Source organism: Ascaphus truei, chromosome 8 (genome assembly GCF_040206685.1).
Source record: "Ascaphus truei isolate aAscTru1 chromosome 8, aAscTru1.hap1, whole genome shotgun sequence".
Taxonomy (NCBI): domain Eukaryota; kingdom Metazoa; phylum Chordata; class Amphibia; order Anura; family Ascaphidae; genus Ascaphus; species Ascaphus truei.
In genome coordinates, this window is record NC_134490.1 from 59,521,977 (window position 1) to 59,543,734 (window position 21,758).

The window sequence follows — 21,758 nt, forward strand, 5'->3', positions numbered from 1 at the left end:
ATATATATATATATATACACATATACACACGTTTGAATAATTGGGTGATTAAAATGGCCGTCAAAATATTAGCCAACTTACAAACACCCTAAAGGTATCAAATCCTTCTTTCTTTCTTTATTGGTCTCTTTCTCTCACTCTCCCTTTGCTCCCAAATATGCGGGTGAGTGAATTTTGCACAGTGCTTTGAATTTCTCGCGGATTTGAAAGTTTGTCCGATCTTCAACTCAGGTACACAGACTTTCACCAAATTCCCCAACTTCAAATTCGAGGCCAGAAAACCTGCCCCATCCTTCCCTTATTATTTTACTGTATATATTTCTTACTATAGTTAAAAGGTTTATATCCAATGAGCCCTGAGTTCTGATTAGAAACTAATCAAAGACACTCAACCAAAATAATCAATGACAAAAGAAGTATCAAAGCAGAAGGCAGATCATTTTATTTACATCTCTCTATATCCTCTAATAGAAACAAATCTTTGTTAAAGAATATATATTTCATGTTTAAAGATTTCTACCATGGAAACAGCTATTCATCAGTTTTTCATAGATTTCATACATAACCCCTTCTTCTGTTTTAAAGTGTTATTTGCCAGCACAGTGGAAGCAAGGTAAATACGAGTAGAAATGTGCAAAACTTTGGCCCAAGGCGGCGAACCAGACAACATTTTTCTTCATCTGTAGCAAAGAAAAAGAACAAAAACGTGAACATGGAGTTTGCAAGTGACTTGCTAGGCATAAAGTCAGTGAGCATTGCAATTTCACTTAAAGCTGCAGTTCAGGCAATATCCTGCATGTGTGTTTTTTTTAATAAATCAGTTCTGTAGTAAGAAAAAATACTTTTAGCGTTTTCTGTTTTAAAAAAAACAACTTTGAAATACCAATTTTCTTGTATTCTATTTTAACAAGCATGCTTGTTCCTATAGCAACGATTTACATTCCCCATATTTAAAGATGTCGCCAAACTTTGCCGATCAATAGACGGAGAACGAATTGACCGGCAGCTATGCTGTTCTTTAGGTAATTAGAGATTGCCCACATGAAATTTTGAAGTAAAACAATAAATTAAAAAAAAAAGACTGAACTGCAGCTTTAATATGCTTATTTGTGAAATTCTCTAAAATCACGAGCACTGCTCAAAAAGGAAATCCAAGTGTGTGATTTTTTTTTTTAACATAGGATTGAAGCAGGGGGTCTCTGGAGCTGAACCCCATTCATTTCAGCTCCGGGGACCCCCTGATTCCGGAGATACTTACCTCCACAGTAGGTGCCGGTAGCCGCTCTTCCTCGGCTAGCAGGGCTCACGTAATGGACGCTTTTCAAAGCTCCCACACCTTGCGGGCCAATAGGAAGCCGTGACATCATCCGGTGCGGCTTTCTATTGGCCCACATGACGCAGGAGCTTTTATAAGCAAAGAGATACCAGCACTCTCTACAGAGGTAATTCCAGAAGCAGGGGGTTCTGGAGCTGAAATGAATGAGGTTCAGCTCCGGAGACCCCCTGCTTCAATCCTATGTTAAATACAAATAATAATAATAATAATTTGCCAGCCTGGATTGCTTCTTTAATGCTGAGACTATTAATATGTTAATATGGAGCACACCCCCATGTCTGGTGATATTTCACTGAAAGTCTCAATCTAAGGCTCATTTTGGCAACATTATCAGCCCTTTGAAGATTGGCAAAACGTTTTGCACGGTACAGCATCTAATTTGGAGGGGAAGAAAATGTAAACCATTTTGCGACTGCATTTAGGATCGTTTCGCACATGGCTAAGGGCTTGTTACTCTCCTCCAAAAAAAGACACCTCACGGTTCCCTAAAAAAAATAACATTATCTGATACTCTCAAGGTGCTTTAACACATTCTTCTAGTAGTAACATTACCAAAGAGATGCTTTGGGAATTTTGACCTTCTCCGCGCATTGCATCACTTTCATTGTAGAATATATTAATAAATAAAAATAAAATTTGCCTTGAAATTATAAACTTGCATATATTTCTTCTTTCAAGGACAGTAATGCAGGAGTCCATAGGCAGTACAGTGGCGCTGGCTGTATTAATTGCGGCAGTACCTTCACACTTGAAAGTAATAAATAGGGACATATTATATTCTCAGAGGATTAATTTGTAGTAATATTTTATCAGCTGTGAAAAGGGCATTTTTTTTACATATCAAAACTTAAGAGGAAGCCCTATTAGAATTTCATTGGCAAACAAATTCTGCATATATTTCATAGCAGCTACTTTCAAATTTCACATGCAAAAGAGAGAGATATGCAAGTCTAGGAAAATGAGAAAGCAAAGCATTGCGGAAGATATTCATAGGACTATCCAGTTATACTTGCACGGGTGAGCAACTCTTGTTCGCAAGGGCCACGGGTCAAGTTTTCAGGATATTCCTGCTTCAGCACAGGTGGCTCAATCAGTCCCAGCTTCAGCACAGGAGGCTCAATCAGTCCCAGCTTCAGCACAGGTGGCTCAATCAGTGGCTCAGTCTTTGACTGAACCACTGATTGACCCAAACGTGCTGAAGCAGGGATATCCTGAAAACCTGACCTGTTTGTGGCCCTGTTTGTGGACTGGAGTTTTCCACCCCTCAGTTAAAGTCTTCTGGCTCTGTACATGTACATCATTAAAAACAGAATACTTTGTGTCATCATCTTAAAGGGCATTTAAATCAAACACTACTAATTTTCATGCTCTTAAACACATACTGTACAGTACGATTGAAGTTAAGATATAGTTCAATTGCTTGTTCTAATACTATTAGGAATAATACAAATAATGTCATATTATATAGTGTTGATATTGCACGGATTACTGTACACAGGACAATTAACGTTAATCAAAGCATTAGTGTAACATATTCTATGCACGTATACAAAGAAAGGAAGGAAAGGGTTTCCCTAGAGCTGCACTCTAAATGTACCCCCAAGACGGTTTAAAAATGTACTTTTAATAAACATGAACATTAAAGGAATTAATCCTGGGTAATAGTACAAGAAACGAAGTCACCGAAAAAAACGTAACATTTAAAAATGAACAAAGCTGGGTGTAAGTAGAGATGGGCGAATCCGCCCAAATCTGTATCCCAAATTTTTTTGGCATTTACAACCCAAAATCCATTTAGTGATGTAAAATCCGCATACGGATTTGGTCGGTTTTAATCCAAGTGAATTCATCAAAATCCGACATTGGATATAACCCATGGACGGATTTGTAGAATCCAAATTGGCGGATGCAGCAATCCGTTGATTCTTAAGAATCCGCCAATGGATTGCTGAATCCGCGGATTGGATTCTACAAATCTGTCCACGGGTTGTGCAATCCTGTATTGGTAAAAATGATAAAAAAATCCGCAAAACATCAATCGCCCTTTTTGAGATTGATCTGCTTATATCCATGAACCAAAGGAACCGGCGATCCGCTGCAGATCCAAATCCACAAAAACAATCCTGCCTGGTATACTACCAAAATTGGCATGAAAAGCCTGTCCTGCTAATAATTTAAATGGTACAGTATGTGTGAATTTGTAAGGACTAAAAAATTAGTATATTTTGTCTGGTAATGGTGGGTTGGTTCGTGCCTCTTAATATGTGAAGGGTGTTATTATGAAGTCATATTTTTTTTAACCCTTTTAGTACCAGCTGTGGGTAAATAGACCGAAGAAAGTATTAGGTTGGTAAAGAGTGGACAGTGTCACATAGTATCAGAGAATGCAACAAATTCCCAGGTGCCTTCATCCACCGCTGATGAAGCCGATAGGTGAAACGTACGTTGGGTGCATCTGATGTCACCCATACGTAACGTTGGCTCCATAGCGGGGGTGCGCCTAGGAGTTTCACTGCACACCTCAGCAGACTGTTCCGAATTACGGACAGTACAGCATATTTCTTTGCATACGTGCTGTGATATCGGTTTCCTGCTAGCACCCACCCCTACTTACTTTCCACGAATCAGCTGAGCAGGATCATTAACCCCTTCCTGGGGTCTTGTATATTAACATTCTATGCATTCACCTAAAATAATTCTTGCTAGTCATGTTTGTGACAAGTTCACAACTTCAAGATATACATGTACTTCAATTTTACATTCACAATGCGAAATGCATCAGTTCCTTCCTTTCAGTTCTGATGCATTTCACTAGGGGATTTCACCCTACTATTTATAAAACCTTGGTTATCACCTCAATTTCTAAAAGCATTTAGAACAATTTATATTCTTCCATACTCCTTACACATTTTTGCTTATCAACAGCTTATTAGTTTTTAAATTAGTGTATATCATTTGACTTGATAGCACATTTATGTAACAAAGTAAACAGGGTTGCAGGCTCAATGGGAAGCACCCTAAAGTATTTGCAATCTTGTATTAGTCCCTGAGAATAAGGGAGATAAATGGGCTGATTGTGAATTTATAGAATCAATCCCAAGTCATTTGCCAAAACTAAAAAGGATCCGGCTCCAGGATTCATTACACTTCACAGAGACTGCTTTTCTTTACATCTGTAACTTTATGCACACTACTAAGATAAAGGGCCTTTTCTTATTCTACTCACCATTTCTTGGGCCTTTTTCCATCCCTCTTTATAGAGGCTTTGTCCTTTGGAAATGTAGACAGCCCATGTAAGCTCAGACCCCAAATACACCATCATATACTGTATATTGTGTCAAAATGCATGCTACTAGGATTGTGACCTCATGTACTGTACAGAACAAAAGACACAAAAGTCCATAGCTATCTAACTTGACATATTATATAGTTAAATATCTTCTCATAAACAAGGGTCATTTAGTGCAATTCTTTGGCCAAAGTATTTTTAGCTTACAACCACGTCACGGTGTGGTCCATCTGTAGGTTCTAATACTGTTGCACCTGTCTTTTGTTCTTTGGAACTTCAAAGTTCTATCATTTATTTATTGTTTTCCTATATACCAGCTACTTTTGTTTTCGATCTGTGTTTTGCATACACTGCTCCTCTCGGTTCTAATCTGATTGTTTTCCGCTTTGTCTGTTTGCCTTCAGAACAGAACTCATTCTTTAGGGTTTTTTTTTGCTGAATTAAAGTCACATTTTAGTTATCTCTTTGAGGTTAGTGTAGTGTCTACCTCCACAGTTTTAAATTCATCAGGTAAAAACAGGGCACCTTTGCCATAATTCACAAAGAGGCAGGATAAAGGTTTAGCAGTACTTGACTTCAACTGAGCCTCAGCATCTTTACCATTCTCACGTTGCTGGGGCAACCCTAGCTGGACCAGAATGATCACCTGCCAACTGTCATACAAACAGCATGTGCCTTTTTATAGGGCAATATATCTGTGTATGGATAATTTCTAACTTTCTAAAGGTCAATCCTGCTAAAACAAAGTTATTACTTTTTTGTTGTATTAATTCTCATTGGACTATTCAATTACATAATACTACTATCGTGTAATTTCTTCAAGCAAAATACTTTAATAGTTGATAGTCACCTATCAAATCTACTCTACTTAACCTCTACTATTACATTATGTCGGCTGCATCTCCTTAACATCTGGCACATCTGTAATGACTTAGCCATCAACTTTACAAGATGACCAATTCAAGCTCTGCTAGTGTCTCACACTGATTATTGTAACACATTACTGGGCCATGTGCCAGACTCGGGTGTATGTCCACTCCAGCTGATCCAACACTCAGCAGGTGGCCTGGTTTATTCATTTCTAAAGTTTTCAAATACTACTCAATTGTTGTTGGTTACACACTCTTCATTGGCTTCTCCGCGTTCATCTTTTTCCTCTATAAAAACATTGAGCCTAAATATGTGCTTAATATTTCTTTGTTATACAGTATAGTCAACTGTTTCTCCTCCATTCTTACCCTTCTTACTTGCTTGTCACTTATTTTCCTGGTACAACTGTATTATTGTTGCAGTCTCTTTACTGTTTCAGTTTTAAATAGAATAGATAAAATGTAAAAACTTGCCCGTGTCAGCCATATATTTTGCCCTTCCTTCTTAATTTGTATGCAAATCTCAATGGGACTGTTCCATTTCTTGGCACTAATTTGTGTAATATATATAGTATATATATGTGTGGGTGTATACTGTATATCTATTGTGTATATATATAATCATAAAGAAAAGGAATATGCTAGGTGATAAAGGCAGGGTTGCAGACCTGTTTACATGTAAAAAGTGATATTCTTTATTGGAGATATATATATATATAGTGTGCAAAAAAACAGGCGCTTACCTCAGATTAGAAACAAAAGTGTGCTTACAGTAAAGCGGTCAATTCGACAATAGCTCTCTTACAAATACTTGGAGCAAACAGTAGGATCCCTTCAGCTTCAACCCCAGAAAAGGGTTAATCCAGAGCCCTTATAGAAACATGGGAACAAACAAACAATGGGGGAGCATGGGATTAGAAAGACATACAATAATAATGGTGATGAATATTGACAGTAGTTCCAAAGGTGGGGGCGGGTTGTAAATATAATAATACTTACACGGCCATGTGTAAGCAACCACAATTAGTGATCACCTCCTTGAGGGCGAGCTGTGCCTCTCACAGCTAGATATAGCTGTATGTTGATAGGGTTAGGGGAAATGATATATAATCTATAAAGCTATACTCACACGGCCCTGTGTGAGCTGGTGTAGAAATTGGTTACTTTGGGGTTAAATTTAACCCATCCACATCTATTCGTCACGTAATGGGGGTTTTCTCCAGTATCCAGGGCAGCACGAAAATCAGTGCTAACTCCCAGGCGTCAGCCAGGCTCTCCCCCCAGGCGTTATGATGCGTGGGGGGGGGGGAGGGGTTGGGTGATGAGAAAAACGAGTGAGGCACGGTTCCAGTTAAATATTCACAAGAAATCGCATTTATTAATTAAAACAGCAAAGGGACTCACATACATATAGAATGGACCCCTGGCCTCCTCACGCAGTCCAGGATCGAGTTTGAGCAGCTTTGTGCGCCCTTCCCGCGTCCGGGATGCAGGAAGAAAAACTATCCTGCTGGGCTGCAAACACTGCTCCACGGTCTGACTGCGGAAGCCTCCTTAGGTCAAAACTTCTGGTGGTTTAGAGCTACACGTTTCGTCGACACATCGACTTCCTCAGGCTCAAATAATCAAATTATTTGAGCCTGAGGAAGTCGATGTGTCGACGAAACGCGTAGCTCTAAACCACCAGAAGATTTTGACCTAAGGAGGCTTCCGCAGTCAGACCGTGGAGCAGTGTTTGCAGCCCAGCAGGATAGTTTTTCTTCCTGCATCCCGGACGCGGGAAGGGCGCACAAAGCTGCTCAAACTCGATCCTGGACTGCGTGAGGAGGCCAGGGGTCCATTCTATATGTATGTGAGTCCCTTTGCTGTTTTAATTAATAAATGCGATTTCTTGTGAATATTTAACTGGAACCGTGCCTCACTCGTTTTTCTCATCACCCAACCCCTCCCCCCCCACGCATCATAACACCTGGGGGGAGAGCCTGGCTGACGCCTGGGAGTTAGCACTGATTTTCGTGCTGCCCTGGATACTGGAGAAAACCCCCATTACGTGACGAATAGATGTGGATGGGTTAAATTTAACCCCAAATTAACCAATTTCTACACCAGCTCACACAGGGCCGTGTGAGTATAGCTTTATAGATTATATATCATTTCCCCTAACCCTATCAACATACAGCTATATATAGCTGGGAGAGGCACAGCTCGCCCTCAAGGAGGTGATCACTAATTGTGGTTGCTTACACATGGCCGTGTAAGTATTATTATATTTACAACCCGCCCCCCACCTTTGAAACTACTGTCAATATTCATCACCATTATTATTGTATGTCTTTCTAATCCCATGCTCCCCCATTGTTTGTTTGTTCCCATATATATATATATATATACACACACACACACACGTATATATGTAATAATATATTACAAGTCGATTTGATAGAAATATTAAATTCAAAGTGATATACTGTAGCTTGCTTTTTTTGTTTCTTGCAGGTCTCACTGAGATATCTGATCTGTGAACACTTTTACAAGTGCAGTTTTTTGTTTGGTTTCAACATGTGCACTAATTATCTGTACACTTCCCCGTGCTATTATGGGTATTACATGCATATTTAATAAAGCACAATATTGAATAGACATTTTCTTTTTTTTTGCTGGATTAATAGTTAATGATAACTTAGTACATGGATGGAAGCACACATTATGTTATCACAGATTAGTCTTTGTACAGCCTCTGTTATATGTTTTGTGCAAGATTTAGTGATAATCTGGAGACAACTGGGCTGTCATGTAGACACAGGAGCTTTAGAACATTCATTGGGTTCTGTGCCTCAGGCAGTTTTAGGCTGGGTGCTTTCCCTACCTGTAGTTGGTAATATGTTTCTAGTGTAGGAGCATCTCATACTGATTAGTCAGGAAACTCTATTATTTAGAACCCTTTCTCCCAGTGGAATCCAATTCTGTAAATAGTTAAACATTTGTTGTTGTTAAGGACGCCATTCATTTGGCAGTGACAAGGGTTTTAACTTTCAATAGCAGCCATTGTGAAGCTGGTCCTTCTTTTTGAGAGCAAGCACATAACACAATAAAAATCATGAAACCAGGAACTATTTTCCTTTAGGCGTCTGGAAGAGATAGATAATCATTCTGCAAAATGATAAAAAAAATGTAATAATTTGGAGCAAGAGATTTATTCAGACTAAAATTCCTCTGAGCTACTGGAAATTCCCAGAATTCTTTTGAGGAGTACAACAAATGGGTCAATCGAAGTATTGATTCTGGACAGTTCTTTTAATAATAACAAAGATCTGAGACCAAAACTTGGGTATCTTTGGGAAGGACCCCCAAATGTGAGACATAGTTCCGAGTTCTCCATAACCTCTCCAGCAACCACTGCAACGGCTTACAATCATTTCATGAAGCCTCACACGGACCAAATACCAGCGGAAAAGAATCGTGTACCGATTTTTCCTTAATATTTGTGCAAATTGAAAGTTTGGAAATGTTGGAAGAAAAAATTCTCCCACTCCTCCCATGGTAATTCTGAGCCCAATTCCCTCTGACAATTGGTCATATAAAAGAGTTAAACATAAGAGGAACTGTATACTCTTGGAGTAGCTCATAGAGAATAGAGATTCTACCTCTCCTATAGGAGAAGTTAAGGAACAATTGTTCAAATCATGTGTCCCTGGGAAGCTTCCCTTAGGACAGGTTCAGTTAATAAAATTCTGAGTTAGACAGACCCAACTTTCTCTGAATTTTAGCAAAAAACTGAAAAGCCTCGGCTTCAAAAAGATTATTTAGCCTAGTAATGCCTGTGTTAAACTAAGAGGTGAGCACCCACTTGTGAAAGCAGAGGTTCAATACAATGGTGTAAGTGGGGAGGGAGTATTTGTTAATCTAGTTTTAATGTCAAATTTATCCCAGAAGAAGAGATTATAATGTATAGAGCAGGGGTGCTGAACTTGAGTCCTCAAACCTCCCCAACAGGTCAGGTTTTCAGGATATAACAGCTTCTGCACAGGTGGCTCAATCAGTCCCTGCTTCAGCACAGGTGGCTTAATCAGAGGCTTTTCTTTATAGACGTGAGAAGGGTCCTGGGATATGTAAATGCCCAGGTACTTTATAGAGGATTATTTCCATCGAAAAGGTAAACGAGGTCTTAAGAATAGATTCTGTTGCCTTGTGGAGTCCAATGGAGAGAGCCTCAGATTTACTGTGTTCATTTTTAAATCTGATATTGCTCTCTATTCAGTTAAAACATTTTGTAAATTTTGAAGAGACACCAAAGGTCTTTTAAGTGTTAATAATATAGCATCTGCAAAGAGGCTTATTTTGTATTCTGTCAAGCCTAAATGAATTTCCGAGATGTCCAAATTGCTTCTGATCCTTGATCCAGAGGTTCTATTGCTAATGCGAAGATTAAAAGTCATAGGGGCATCCCTGTCAGGTCCCGTTATATAGAGGGAAGAGGTCATGCAAGATGCCTGCTGCTCTAACTCTTGCCAGTGAGCTACCATACAGTTGATGATCAAGATTGCACTTGAAGCAAAAGGCTCCTAAGATTCGAAACGTATTGCCAATTCAGTCTATCGAAAAAGCCTTCTCTGTTTCCAGGGGAATCTTGTTAGTTCTTGCGTAATGTATCAGATCTATATTTTACCTTGTGTTATATGCTGCTTGCTGCTTAGACACGAAACTCACCTGATCAGGGTGAATGAGTTTTGTGTCAGTGTTAAGCATAGAAATGTGTCTAAAGGTGGAACAGGCCATTTGGCCTTGACCCTCTTAAGGGATCGTAACTACAGTTGCTTGTAACATCTTAGAGCCGTGTTTAGAGAGTTCCATACTTCTATTGAGGAGATCTGCCAAAGGGGGAGATATGATCTCCGCAAAGGTCCTATAAACCTTATTTTTATATTTTTATGAGGAGCAATAGCATTGAGTGAATATTTTATTAATTTCAATTGGGCAATAGGTCTGAAAATTATCTTTATTTTTAATCAATGTAGTTCTATTGTTATTTAACTTTTTCCTGCCTGTTTGCCAAATGTCTATCAGCTTTGTTTCCTCTAGTGTAGAATTTCTGTTTTGTTGACCTCAGTGTTTTTTCCACTTTTCCATAAGGAGGGAGTGGATCCTATTTCTAAGCCATGACCGTTACTTTTATTTAAAGGTTGAAGTCTGTTTAGTTCTTTTTGTAGATCTTCCATCTCCCTGTATATTTTCTTTTTAAGGTTAGCAGCCAAGCTGACAATATGGCTCCTCATAACCGAAAAATTAAAAGTACATTTTCAAAAAGTAAATTCACTAATTGTTTTTGATTATTTAAGAGTAATTAAGTTTTCCAAGTGTTTAGCCACATGGTCTACTTTATCAGGGAATTCCAGAAGAGAATAATGAAATCTCCGAGGGGCTCTAGATAATAATTTGGGATCCTTTAATGTTATATGGACCAGAGCCCGATCTGACCACGTAATCAAGTCAATATTTGCAGATTGTAGTGAAGAGGCCAATCATAGACTACAACAATATAGTCTATCCTAGAATTAACAGAATGGGGAGCAGAGTAAAATGTACAATCTCTTATGCTGCTATTAACACTTCTCCAGGAGTCTATTGAAGACAGGTCCTTCATAATATTTTCAAAATGGTTTCAAACTATGTATTTTAGGATTTAGGAATCTATTGGTCAGTATTATGATTCAACACTAAATAAATGTCCCTGTATATTACTACAATACTCTTGCGAACTGCCGTTAAACCTTCCGATAATTTTTTGAGGAAATAATTTGATTAGTGTTGGGTTATTAAATATTAGTAATCATGTAGATGGAATCTCTGATGGAGAAGATCAAAATTATATATCTACCTTTATCTGTGACAGATTCTGAATGTTTGAATGGAAGGTTTTTGTTTATCGAGAAACACAAATCCTAAAATCAAAGCCTACTCCATCTTGGGAGACTTACTAGACTGGCTTGGCCCTAGCTACCTGATTGGCTGGCTAAGCCAGCTACCAGTCTCAAATATATAAAACAATATCTGGAAATATATATAAAGTTATCAACTAACTATGCTGGTCTGGCGTCTCTGGTATCTCCAGGCAAACGTCAGAGTTACAGGCTTGTCTGTAGTGAAGGGTTTTTGTATCCCTGCTGTTCCCAGGTACATCCCTCTGGGAATAGGAAGCCTGGGTCTGTGCAGTCTTGGAGCTGTTGCTGGCATTTGGGGTCCAGCTGGTCACAGACAATCCTTCTGTGACCCTCCGCAGCAGGAACACTGACATGCAGTAACTTCCTGCTTTTTAAAATCTGTTCAATCAGTAGTCCATTTGAAACAGCTCACACAGGAAACCTGACACGAGTGTGTGTTTTCCTGAGAGCACAGAGGGAGTTTAACTATTCACTCTCTCACATACCTCCCCTCTCAGAGTGTAGCCCTGTGTACGCTCGTCATTAAACATCCCTGCTCCCCCTTCTGGGAAGAAGACTCGCCTTGAGGGGGAGTCTTCTTCTGGGCTGTGTTTCGGGAGACAGCATCCCTTTTATTTTTCTTAGACTTCCAGTCCATCATAGCCCCAAACTTCTTTTCAGTCTTTTCTGTGTCTTCCACACCATCAGACGTCCACTGGGGTCCATGAATCTTGCTCTCCTTTGTGATATGTATTTGTTTAAGACCATCTTCACTCCTACCAGAAACTTTGGGTTTCCCCTTTGGGGGAATTATCTGGTACTCAGGGCCTGAAGCACAGAATTCCTTATCTCTTTATAAGTTTGCTGCCACGCTGTGTAGTCATGGTTGAAGAGAACACTGTTGACAAAGACTTTGTACCCTGTATCTCTCCAAGTTTTTGCTCTAGTTTGGCATGCTTTGCCGATTTTTGTTCCACTCAGGATTTTTCTGCAGTTAGCTCGGTGAGCATCTCTAGCTAGAATTATTCAAATGCCTGCTTTCCCATGATGGGCTTAGCTTCCTCAACCCACTGGAGGACTTCTCGCACAAGTTCATCTTTCGATTTCTCTAAACTCTTCATTATTTTTTGAGGGACCCCGCTGAGGACTGCCATGTGGTGGGTTTCCTGCATTTTGTTTATTTTCTGACAAAGAATTGAGAAACCGGCATGGTTTAGTTCCTTTTTTGTTTTGGTCTCATCCTGACAAGTTAGCTGTTCAATTTCTTATATTGAGTAAGTAATATCTTATATTGCCGTCCTGCTCTGTGACCATATTGCTCCAGCTCTGTGACATGTCCCCACTGCTGGGTTTTTATAACATGTAGAAAGGGTAGGGTAGGTATCTCAGCCACTCACAAATGTAAAGAAATCATTGGTTATATTTCATCTTTCTTTAATTTGCAGCTGAACGTGGAAAACCCAACTATTGGGGGCAATGGCCCTTCATCAGGATCGGTATCTTTCTGTGAATACTTTACATAGATCAATTAATAGAAAACTATTTTTACTTTCATCTTACACTTTATATTTATCAATTCTTACCTAGCCTTCAGTAGATAATTTATAAATTGTAGTAGACATCATGACATATCAGGAACACCTTACAAAACAATACAATGAACACACAGATACAAATTCATTCTGCAGTACATTTAAAATGTAAATGTATAAAAAAAAAAATGAAAAGGAAGGAGAAAATATTTAAACTGGTAACAAATACAGAGGCTTAGCTTGTATTAAATAGCAGTAAGTAGAAATGGATGACATTTCTCAAAAAGGCAGATTTTTTTTTCTTTTACTTAAAATCTGCACGACAGATTGAAAATCCAAATCTGTCAAATGGAATCTGAATCCGTCAATGGAATTATGATGTCAGGAGGAGTATATAAATACTGTAATCATTGTGTTGTAGTCAGGGCTTGGGTGTGGGTTGGTGGGGCTGCTGCAGTGCTATAGATCATACATATATACATTATTTACCATTTCGGACGGAAGTGGGAGTGGCAGTATTTCTACCTCCTATTTTGGATTGTTTGGAGTCCGCGGAACGGATTCAAGTCGAATCCGTTGACGGATTCAATGTAAAGACATTCCACGGTTTCGGATTTAAATTGAATCCATCAACGGATTTTTTACATTCCGTGCGGCTGAGACCTAACAATGGATTTTGAAGGATCAGGACGGCCTTAATATGAAGTATCACTATGGCGGATTTCATTCAGTGGATCGGATTGGGCCACAAAAGCCCAAGAAAATCCATGGAAAAGATTCAGACATCCGCCCATCTCTAGGAGTGAGGTTAGAGTATGTGATAATATTAAAAGGGCATTTCTTCTTGTGCAATTTTGTTTTTCATTTTTTCTTTTAATAAATGCAGCAGTTCCTTACCTTTACGGTAATGCAATTATCTAAGTTGTCAATCGATCCGTTCTTTCGTGATTGGTTGTTGAAGATCCTGCTTCCCAAGGCACTCAATATGGCTGCCTACTTCAAAACAGGAAGTGGTTTAGCTTTCTAAATAGTTGCTATATACACCCAGCACAGAGCCATCTTAACAGCATTATTGGCCCCCGGGCAAAGCAGTGCACTGGGCCCTGCCTACACAACCACTCACAGGAATAAAAATGTAAGTTAATTGCCTCCCGCGAATCCGTTACAATATTCTGCTTCCATAACATTGCAAGCAATTAAAACGGCAAAATTTCTCTCGCGAATGCAGACATGCCAACTCTCCGCTACAAGTCGTAATTTTTCTCCTTCTACAGAGTTAGCGGGAGATTTTAATGTTGAGGCGGGTGATCGGAAAATATGCTTGTGGGGCTCCCGGGCAACTGCCTAGCGTGGCCATGCGCTAAGACGGCACTGACCCAGCGAAGTTTAATTAATTAGAAATCATTAAAAAGGGCATGAAGAGGGAATTGTAAAAAGAAAATACAGTAAGTATTATTTACATGTCACAACTGATTTATAAAAAAAATAAAATAGGATTTTTAATCAAATGCTACTTTAAGTCTCATATTCAATATGCTGTAAAGCCGCCTTCCCATATCAGAAAGCATTGAGCTCTGTTCAATCAATGGTTGGACTTTAAAGCTTCTCTGACATGGAGAAGTGGCTTGGCCGCATAAACTATTATATGCATTACTTTATATGTTTCAAAATGAATGGTTCAAAAATCTTTCCAAGAACATCTGTACCAAAATTTAGTATAAAAAGCTTGACCCAGTTTCCAATGGACATTTATCCTAATGAGAAACTTCTTCTCCACACTGCAATAAAGGTGTACTATTGATAAAGAAATTGCACAGTTAAAGCTCATGTGTGTACTGAAGTCATTCTCATTGGTGATAAGAATTTGTCAAAGCAGATTTAATGACCAATTTCTTTTTAAAGTTTTCTCGAGAACCTGGTTTGTTTAAAATAAAATACAACAAAAATATGTAACAAGTCGTTTGTCTTCTAGTAGAAAAAAAACAAAACCCCCACATCGTACATGCAGTTTATTGTTGGGCAGGAAAATCATTAAATCATCCAAATCTCATTTTAAAGTATAAAAATCATTTCATTGCAGAGCATATAACACTTACAGATGAAGCAATTGAAAAAATATTCTCGTTGACACTATTGTACACATCACTATCACTCGAAATATATTAAATACAATGGTTCAATCTGCCATTGTCTAAATATCAAGTAAATTATTTTAATCATATTTTTTAACCTGTTTTCTAATACATGAAAAATTGTCTCATAAATAAGCTTTATTGTCTGTCAAAAAGGATGAAAATATAACTTTACATTTCTGTTTTAAAGTAATTTTAGTGCCTATTAGCTATAAAGTAACAGTTATATATAATTTAGAGTATGTAGTCACTCGAAACAACTTGACATTTTCACACAAACACAGAACCTTAATAATAGCCTTGGGATTTCATTGGAAGTATACACCACTACAGGATATTAAAATAACTTATGGTGCACTGTAATTCTTGTTTTGTATTTGTCCAAGTAGTTTTGAAGCATGCCATAAAGTAGAAAAATAAAAACCTAAGCTCCAAAGTCGGCTAAGCTGCATTCTTAAAGTTATAGCAATCTTTTTGCATTAGGCTTTATTAAAACAGGTGACAGGTCTTATTGTCTTAATCTCTTGCTTCCGTCACATTACTCTCATTTCCTTCATATTACTATCACGTATTAAATATGTTCACTTTACAAATACACTGCCTCTTAAAGAGGCAATCCAAGCGTTTTTTTCCTCTCTTCAGTTTTTTTAAAGACGGGATTGAAGCAGGGTGTCTTCGGAGCTGGACCCCAGTCATTTCAGCTCTGGGGACCGCCTGCTTCCGGATGTACGGTACTTACCTCAATAGTGGTTGTCGGTAGCCATTGCAGGGTTCACATTATGGCCGCTTTTCAAAGCCATTAGGAAGCCGTGGCACCATCTAATGCGGCTTCCTATTGGCCCATGTGACCGGGGGCTTTAAAAATGCAGGAGATACCAGCACTACTCTTTGGAAGTAAGTACCTACGGAAGCAGGGAGTCCCCAGAGCTGAAATGAATGGAGTCCAGCTCCGGAGACCATCTGCTTCAATCCTGTATTAAAAAAATAAAAATAATAAATAGATTGTGTTTGGTTATTATACTAGAAGTTTACCCATTTCATTTACTGCAATCAGTATTTTATAGTGGTCTGTAGCTATCAATTATTTATTTCCAGTTGCACGCATTGCATTTACAATCAACACTTATCACTCCATTGAAAAATGTGTCTAATCCAAGACAATGCGTAATACCCATGTAGCATTCTCCACATGCTTGTTTTTTTTTTTATATACAACAATAATTTACCTTGAGGATCAGAACCACATAGGGTGCATGTCATAAAGTCACATTTGTTTCACAAGTAGAATCCATATACAGCACAAAGCAGTTCAGTTGCTTGGAGCAAGTGAATATAAAATGACTACATAGTCATTGTAAATTCCCCCGCCTCTCACACTTCTTTCTCCCTGGGCCTTATTGATAACCACTAGTGGGCCACACTCTGAGGTTTTTGCCCCACAATACTAAAGGAGGCACAGAATGATGAGTGGAGTGGTAACTTAAGACCTCACAAGTGTTATTAATGCAGATGGTGGCTCTAATGGGTGCAGCACTGAATATCATGTTGGAGGCAGAGCTTTCCACGTGTCTGGGGCAGCAGATATAGTGTCAGTTTGCTGTAATTATTATTATCCTTTATTTGTAAAGCTCTGACATATTTCACACCGCAGTGCTTACCCAAAGAACAGACAAATAAAAAGGACTTAAAATGTCACCTGTTTTAATCTTATGGATAGGAGTTTTGCTTGGTTGCTTGAAATGTATGTACATATTTGTAACCTTCCTTACCCGGGTCTCTAAAGGAGATCACATCAGTGCTACTATATACATGGCAGTGCTCAGTCCCTCAGGCCTTTGCTTGGTGCTGGGTAGGTGCAGGTTGGGCGTGAATAAGCAGATAGAATAATGATGGGCGCCAGGAACTTTCGTAAAATATAACAGGTGCTTTATTGACATCCATCTATAAGGCGCCACAGGTATTGACATACAGTTCACTTGACAGAAAACTTGTGACGAAACATATTAATCTGGACTTCATCCCCCCTCTATGTTATTAGGTGATTGGGAACTATCTTGGACCTAAGGGGGTTAATATGACCTAATCTGGGTGCCACTGACACCCAGATCTTATCTTCCCTGTCTCAGTCCTGGCTCCAACTGAAGTAACTGTCAGCTTGCACTTCAAGCGCTCCCAAAGTTCCAATCTCCCCCCAGGAGATTCTAGCTGCCCTATTGGCTGTACTGTGTCACATGACCTCAGCTGCTGGGGCATTCTGGGGAGTGCAGTTCCCCTGCAGAGCAACATACTGCTGAGGAAGGGGGGGGGGCAGATGGAGACATGGCTACATCATGATAGCAGCATGTCCTATTGCAGTTAGCTTTTGCCCTTTTTAAATTCTACATTGATTTTTTACATTTTAATTTAAAGAAGTAGTAGTCACAGCCCTGGTTTGAAGGGTTCAGTTTATATCCTAGTGACTTTGCGTGTAACTCCCTTTTGAGAGTGGGATGGGGTGTGGGGGGGAGGCGTCCATTTATTTGAATAGGCTGTATTGTATTCCAGCATCCAAGATGCCTTATGGCAGAACGCCGCTTAGCAAATATAACCCACTGTCTATATCCTTTATAAGGTTAGAAGTTCTAACTCAAATCACCAGCTCACTTTGTTATATTACTTTCCCTCTGCATCTGCTTTATTTGCTGCGCTTCGCCTTGTTTTTATTTGTGTGTCAGAAAATGTGTTTTATTTAATGTCACCTGGCCTCAGTAACTCAGAGACCTCAGTACATATTACTTTGTGCTTGAAGAACTTTCAAGTTTACAATTAACAAAATAGATATACTGTACCTTGGAGATATGCTAGTAGACAGTTACAGTGGTGCTAGTCATCAGCTGGTATAGCTCACACTACTAGAGCTGCTGTCTAGAGAAGCAGTGGTTGTAGATTCTAGTGCGGTTGGGTCTGACACTAGTATACCATTACAGTCAACAGATACCTTAGGCTTATCAACTCAATATAGTTGTTGTGAAATTCCTTTTAGGAAGTGGAGGTGGTGAGGGGTGACACATTTAAATATTCTTTGCATAGTCATTAGCGTATCTCTCAGGTTACTTCAGATGTGCTCCTTTTTCAGCACATGCATATCTCCCTAATTTATGTGGCGGGAGGTTTGTGTTACGCCGGTGCTGCCCCGCAGACCAGACCCGTCCCCTGAGCTGAAGGGGGAAGTGGTAATACACGCACCTACAGCAAAGGGAGCGTGTCCGGAGTGTGGTATAAAGTGTTGCCAGGCCAAATGTAGTAATGTAGACAATACTCGCCGGTACCGGTTGTAGAGATAGTGAAGAAATGCCTTTCCGAGGTCAAGGAGTGAAGAGCGGAGATAGGTTGTAGTCCAAGCCGGGTTCGAGGGGTATCAGAGAGAGCATTGTCCAAGGAGTGCCGAGATCGAGAGCCAGAGGGGGTAGTCGTACGAGCCATGTCAGAACCTGTGAAAACACTAAGAGAATCCTGAAGTACTTCCATGCAGAGACTATGTCGAGCAAAGACTGAGAGCAGAGAGGAGCTAGATAAAGCAGGAAGGTCTAATTATGACCGGAGGCGGGACAGGAAGAGCTACAGGGAGACACTGCAGATTGGTGCAGCATAACAGGCCAGGTGAGACTTGTTGGTAACCTGAGTATGTCCCTGCGGCTTGCGGGGGCGGAGCCTGAGGTCCGGGGGACGGGAAGAAGAGTGTGCAGACTGAGCGCGCTCTGTAACGCGTGTACGTCTGTGGACTGAGCCAGTGGATGGTGCAGGTGTGCGCGCGGGAGGGCGTGGACGTGCCCGGCGCTGAGCAGAGGAATCGCTGAGGGAAGTGAGTGCACTGTGTGGGGAGCGTGGAGAACGCCGATTCCTGACAGTACCCCCCTCTTCAGGAACGGCCTCAGGACGTTCCATGAACGGTTTCTCTGGAAACTTTTTCCTGAAGGACTTAAGAAGAGCCGGGGCATGAATGTCCTTTAAAGGTACCCAGGATCTCTCTTCAGGACCAAAGCCCTTCCACTGCACCAAGAACTGGAGCTGGCCCCTGGATAGGCAAGAATCCAAGAGAGAGTGAACTTCGTATTCCTCATTATTTTGGACAGTAATTGGATCCGGTTTACGAGTCTGATCCGGAAAGAAGTGACTGGTGATGAATGGTTTTAAGAGGGACACATGAAAGACATTGGGAATCTTCATACTGTGTGGTAGTTGGAGCCGGAATGCCACAGGATTGATTTGTTCACTAATAGGGAAGGGACCCAGGAACTTAGGTGCCAATTTTGGAGATGGTACCTTGAGGCGGATGTTCTTAGAGGAGAGCCATACCAAATCCCCTGGCTTGTAACTGGGCGTCGAACGACAACGACGACGATCGGCCTGTAGTTTTGATCTGCGGGAGGAGTCGAGAAGGGTTGACTGAATCCTGGACCATGCGGTTTGGAGGGCAGAAATGCGTTCATCTACGACTGGAACTCCAGAAGGGGTGTTGGAGATGGGTAGGCAGGGGGGTGGAACCCATAATTTATAAAGAAGGGCGACTCCCGGGTGGCTTCGTTTTTTGCAGAATTGACAGCGTTCTCTGCCCAAGGAAGGAGTTAAGCCCAATCATCCTGGGAATCGGATATGAAACATCTCAGGTATTTCTCCAGAGATTGATTGATTCTCTCTGTTTGTCCATTGGACTGTGGATGATAGGTGGAAGAGAAAGAAGAAGAGATGCCCAATCTCTTGGTGAAAGTTCTCCAAAATTTGGATACAAATTGCAAACCTCTGTCAGAAACAATGGACAAAGGAATCCCATGAATCTGGAAAATCTGCTCCGTAAAGATATCAGCAAGAGCGGGGGATGTGGGTAATCCCTTAAGTGGAATAAAATGGGACATCTTTGAGAACCTGTCCACGACCACCAAGATAGTGTTCATTCCTCTGGACCTGGGCAACTCCACGATGAAGTCCATCGAAATGTGGGACCAGGGGAGGTCGGGAACTGGAAGAGGTAACAGAAAACCCTGAGGCTTTTGACGGAGAGTCTTGCTATGAGCGCACATGGGACAGGCGCGGGTAAACTCCAGAATATCTTGAGACATCCTTGGCCACCAGAAATTCCGACGAATGAGATCAGTAGTCTTCTTAAAACCTGGATGACCTGCAGATTTCGAGGAGTGACCCCAAGACAGGACCTCTGGAACAAATTTAGAAGGTACAAAGAGTTTGTTGTTGGGAATGACCAAGTGCTTGGGAATGAGTCTATGGGAGTGCAAAATCTTGTCGAGATTCTTGAAAATAGACGTGGCGAGAATCCTCTCTTGAGGAAGGATGGTCTCCAAAGGTTCCTCTGGTCTCTCTTCAGAAGAATGTATTCGGGAGAGTGCGTCTGCCTTTACGTTCTTGGTCCCGGGGATATAGGAAAGGTGAAAATCGAATCGAGAAAAAAAAAAGGGCCCAACGAGCCTGTCGTGGACCAAGGCGTTGAGCGTTTTCTATGTAAAGAAGGTTCTTGTGGTCCGTGAGAATAGTAAACGGCTCTTTCGACCCCTCCAGCAGGTGTCTCCACTCTTGAAGAGCCATCTTCACGGCCAGAAGTTCCTTGTTACCCACGTCATAGTTCCTCTCGGCAGATGAGAATTTCTTGGAAAAATATGCACAGGGATGTAACTTATCTTGAGGAGTGGGTCTCTGAGAAAGAACGGCCCCAGCGCCGCAATCAGAAGCGTCGACCTCCAGGACGAAGGGAAGTTCAATGTTGGGATGACGGAGAATAGGTGCGTATATAAAAGCTTCCTTGAGTGTCTCGAGGGTGGAGATGGCCTCATATGACCAAGCAGAAGGATCAGCTCATTTTTTGGTGAGCGCAGTGAGAGGTGCCACAATGGTAGAAAAACTCCATATAAACTTACGATAGTAATTAGCGAACCCTAAAAAACGTTGTATGGCCTTGAGAGAATTGGGTCTTGGCCATTCAGTGACTGCGTGAAGTTTACCGGCATCCATCATAAAACCCTCATCGGAAATTATGTACCCCAGGAACGGAGTAGAGGTCTGATAAATGGTGCACTTCTCCAGTTTGGCGTACAAATGGTGTTCACGGAGACGGGAAAGGACGTAGGAGGTATGGCGTATATGGTCCTGGAGATCTTTGGAAAAAATCAGGATATCATCCAAGTATACTATAACAAAAATATTGAGTACCTTACGAAAGACGTCGTTGATGAAATCCTGGAAGACAGCGGGAGCATTACATAAGCCGAAGGGCATTACCAGACACTCGTAGTGTCCGCTACGCGTGTTGAAGGCTGTCTTCCATTCATCCCCATCCTGATGCGCACCAGGTTATAGGCACCACATAAATCCAACTTGGAAAAAATCTTGGCCCCCGTAATTTATCGAACAGTTCGGTAATAAGGGGGAGGGGGTAACGATTTTTAATAGTTATGCGGTTCAAACCCCTGTAATCGATGCAAGGCCTCAACGACCCGTCCCTTTTCTTGATGAAGAAAAACCCAGGCCCTGCTGGGGAATTGGAGTGACGAATAAATCCTTTCTTGAGATTCTCCTGGATATATTCATCCATAGCATGAGATTCTGGTAACGACAAGGGGTAGGTCTTGGACTTGGGTAGGGAGTAACCTGGAACTAGATCGATCGGAAAATCGTAAGTCCTGTGTGGCGCCAA

General features: G+C 40.7%; 1 long non-coding RNA gene across 1 annotated transcript; it reads right to left on the bottom strand.

Annotated features, from left to right (window-relative positions):
- Positions 1-526: 526 nt before the first annotated feature.
- On the bottom strand, positions 527-17,198 carry LOC142500952 (uncharacterized). Its single transcript, XR_012803370.1, has 3 exons — positions 16,846-17,198; positions 13,842-13,937; positions 527-680 (listed from the first exon to the last, which is right to left on the bottom strand). It is a non-coding gene; the product is annotated as an uncharacterized LOC142500952 (long non-coding RNA).
- Between the last annotated feature and the right edge of the window lie 4,560 nt (positions 17,199-21,758).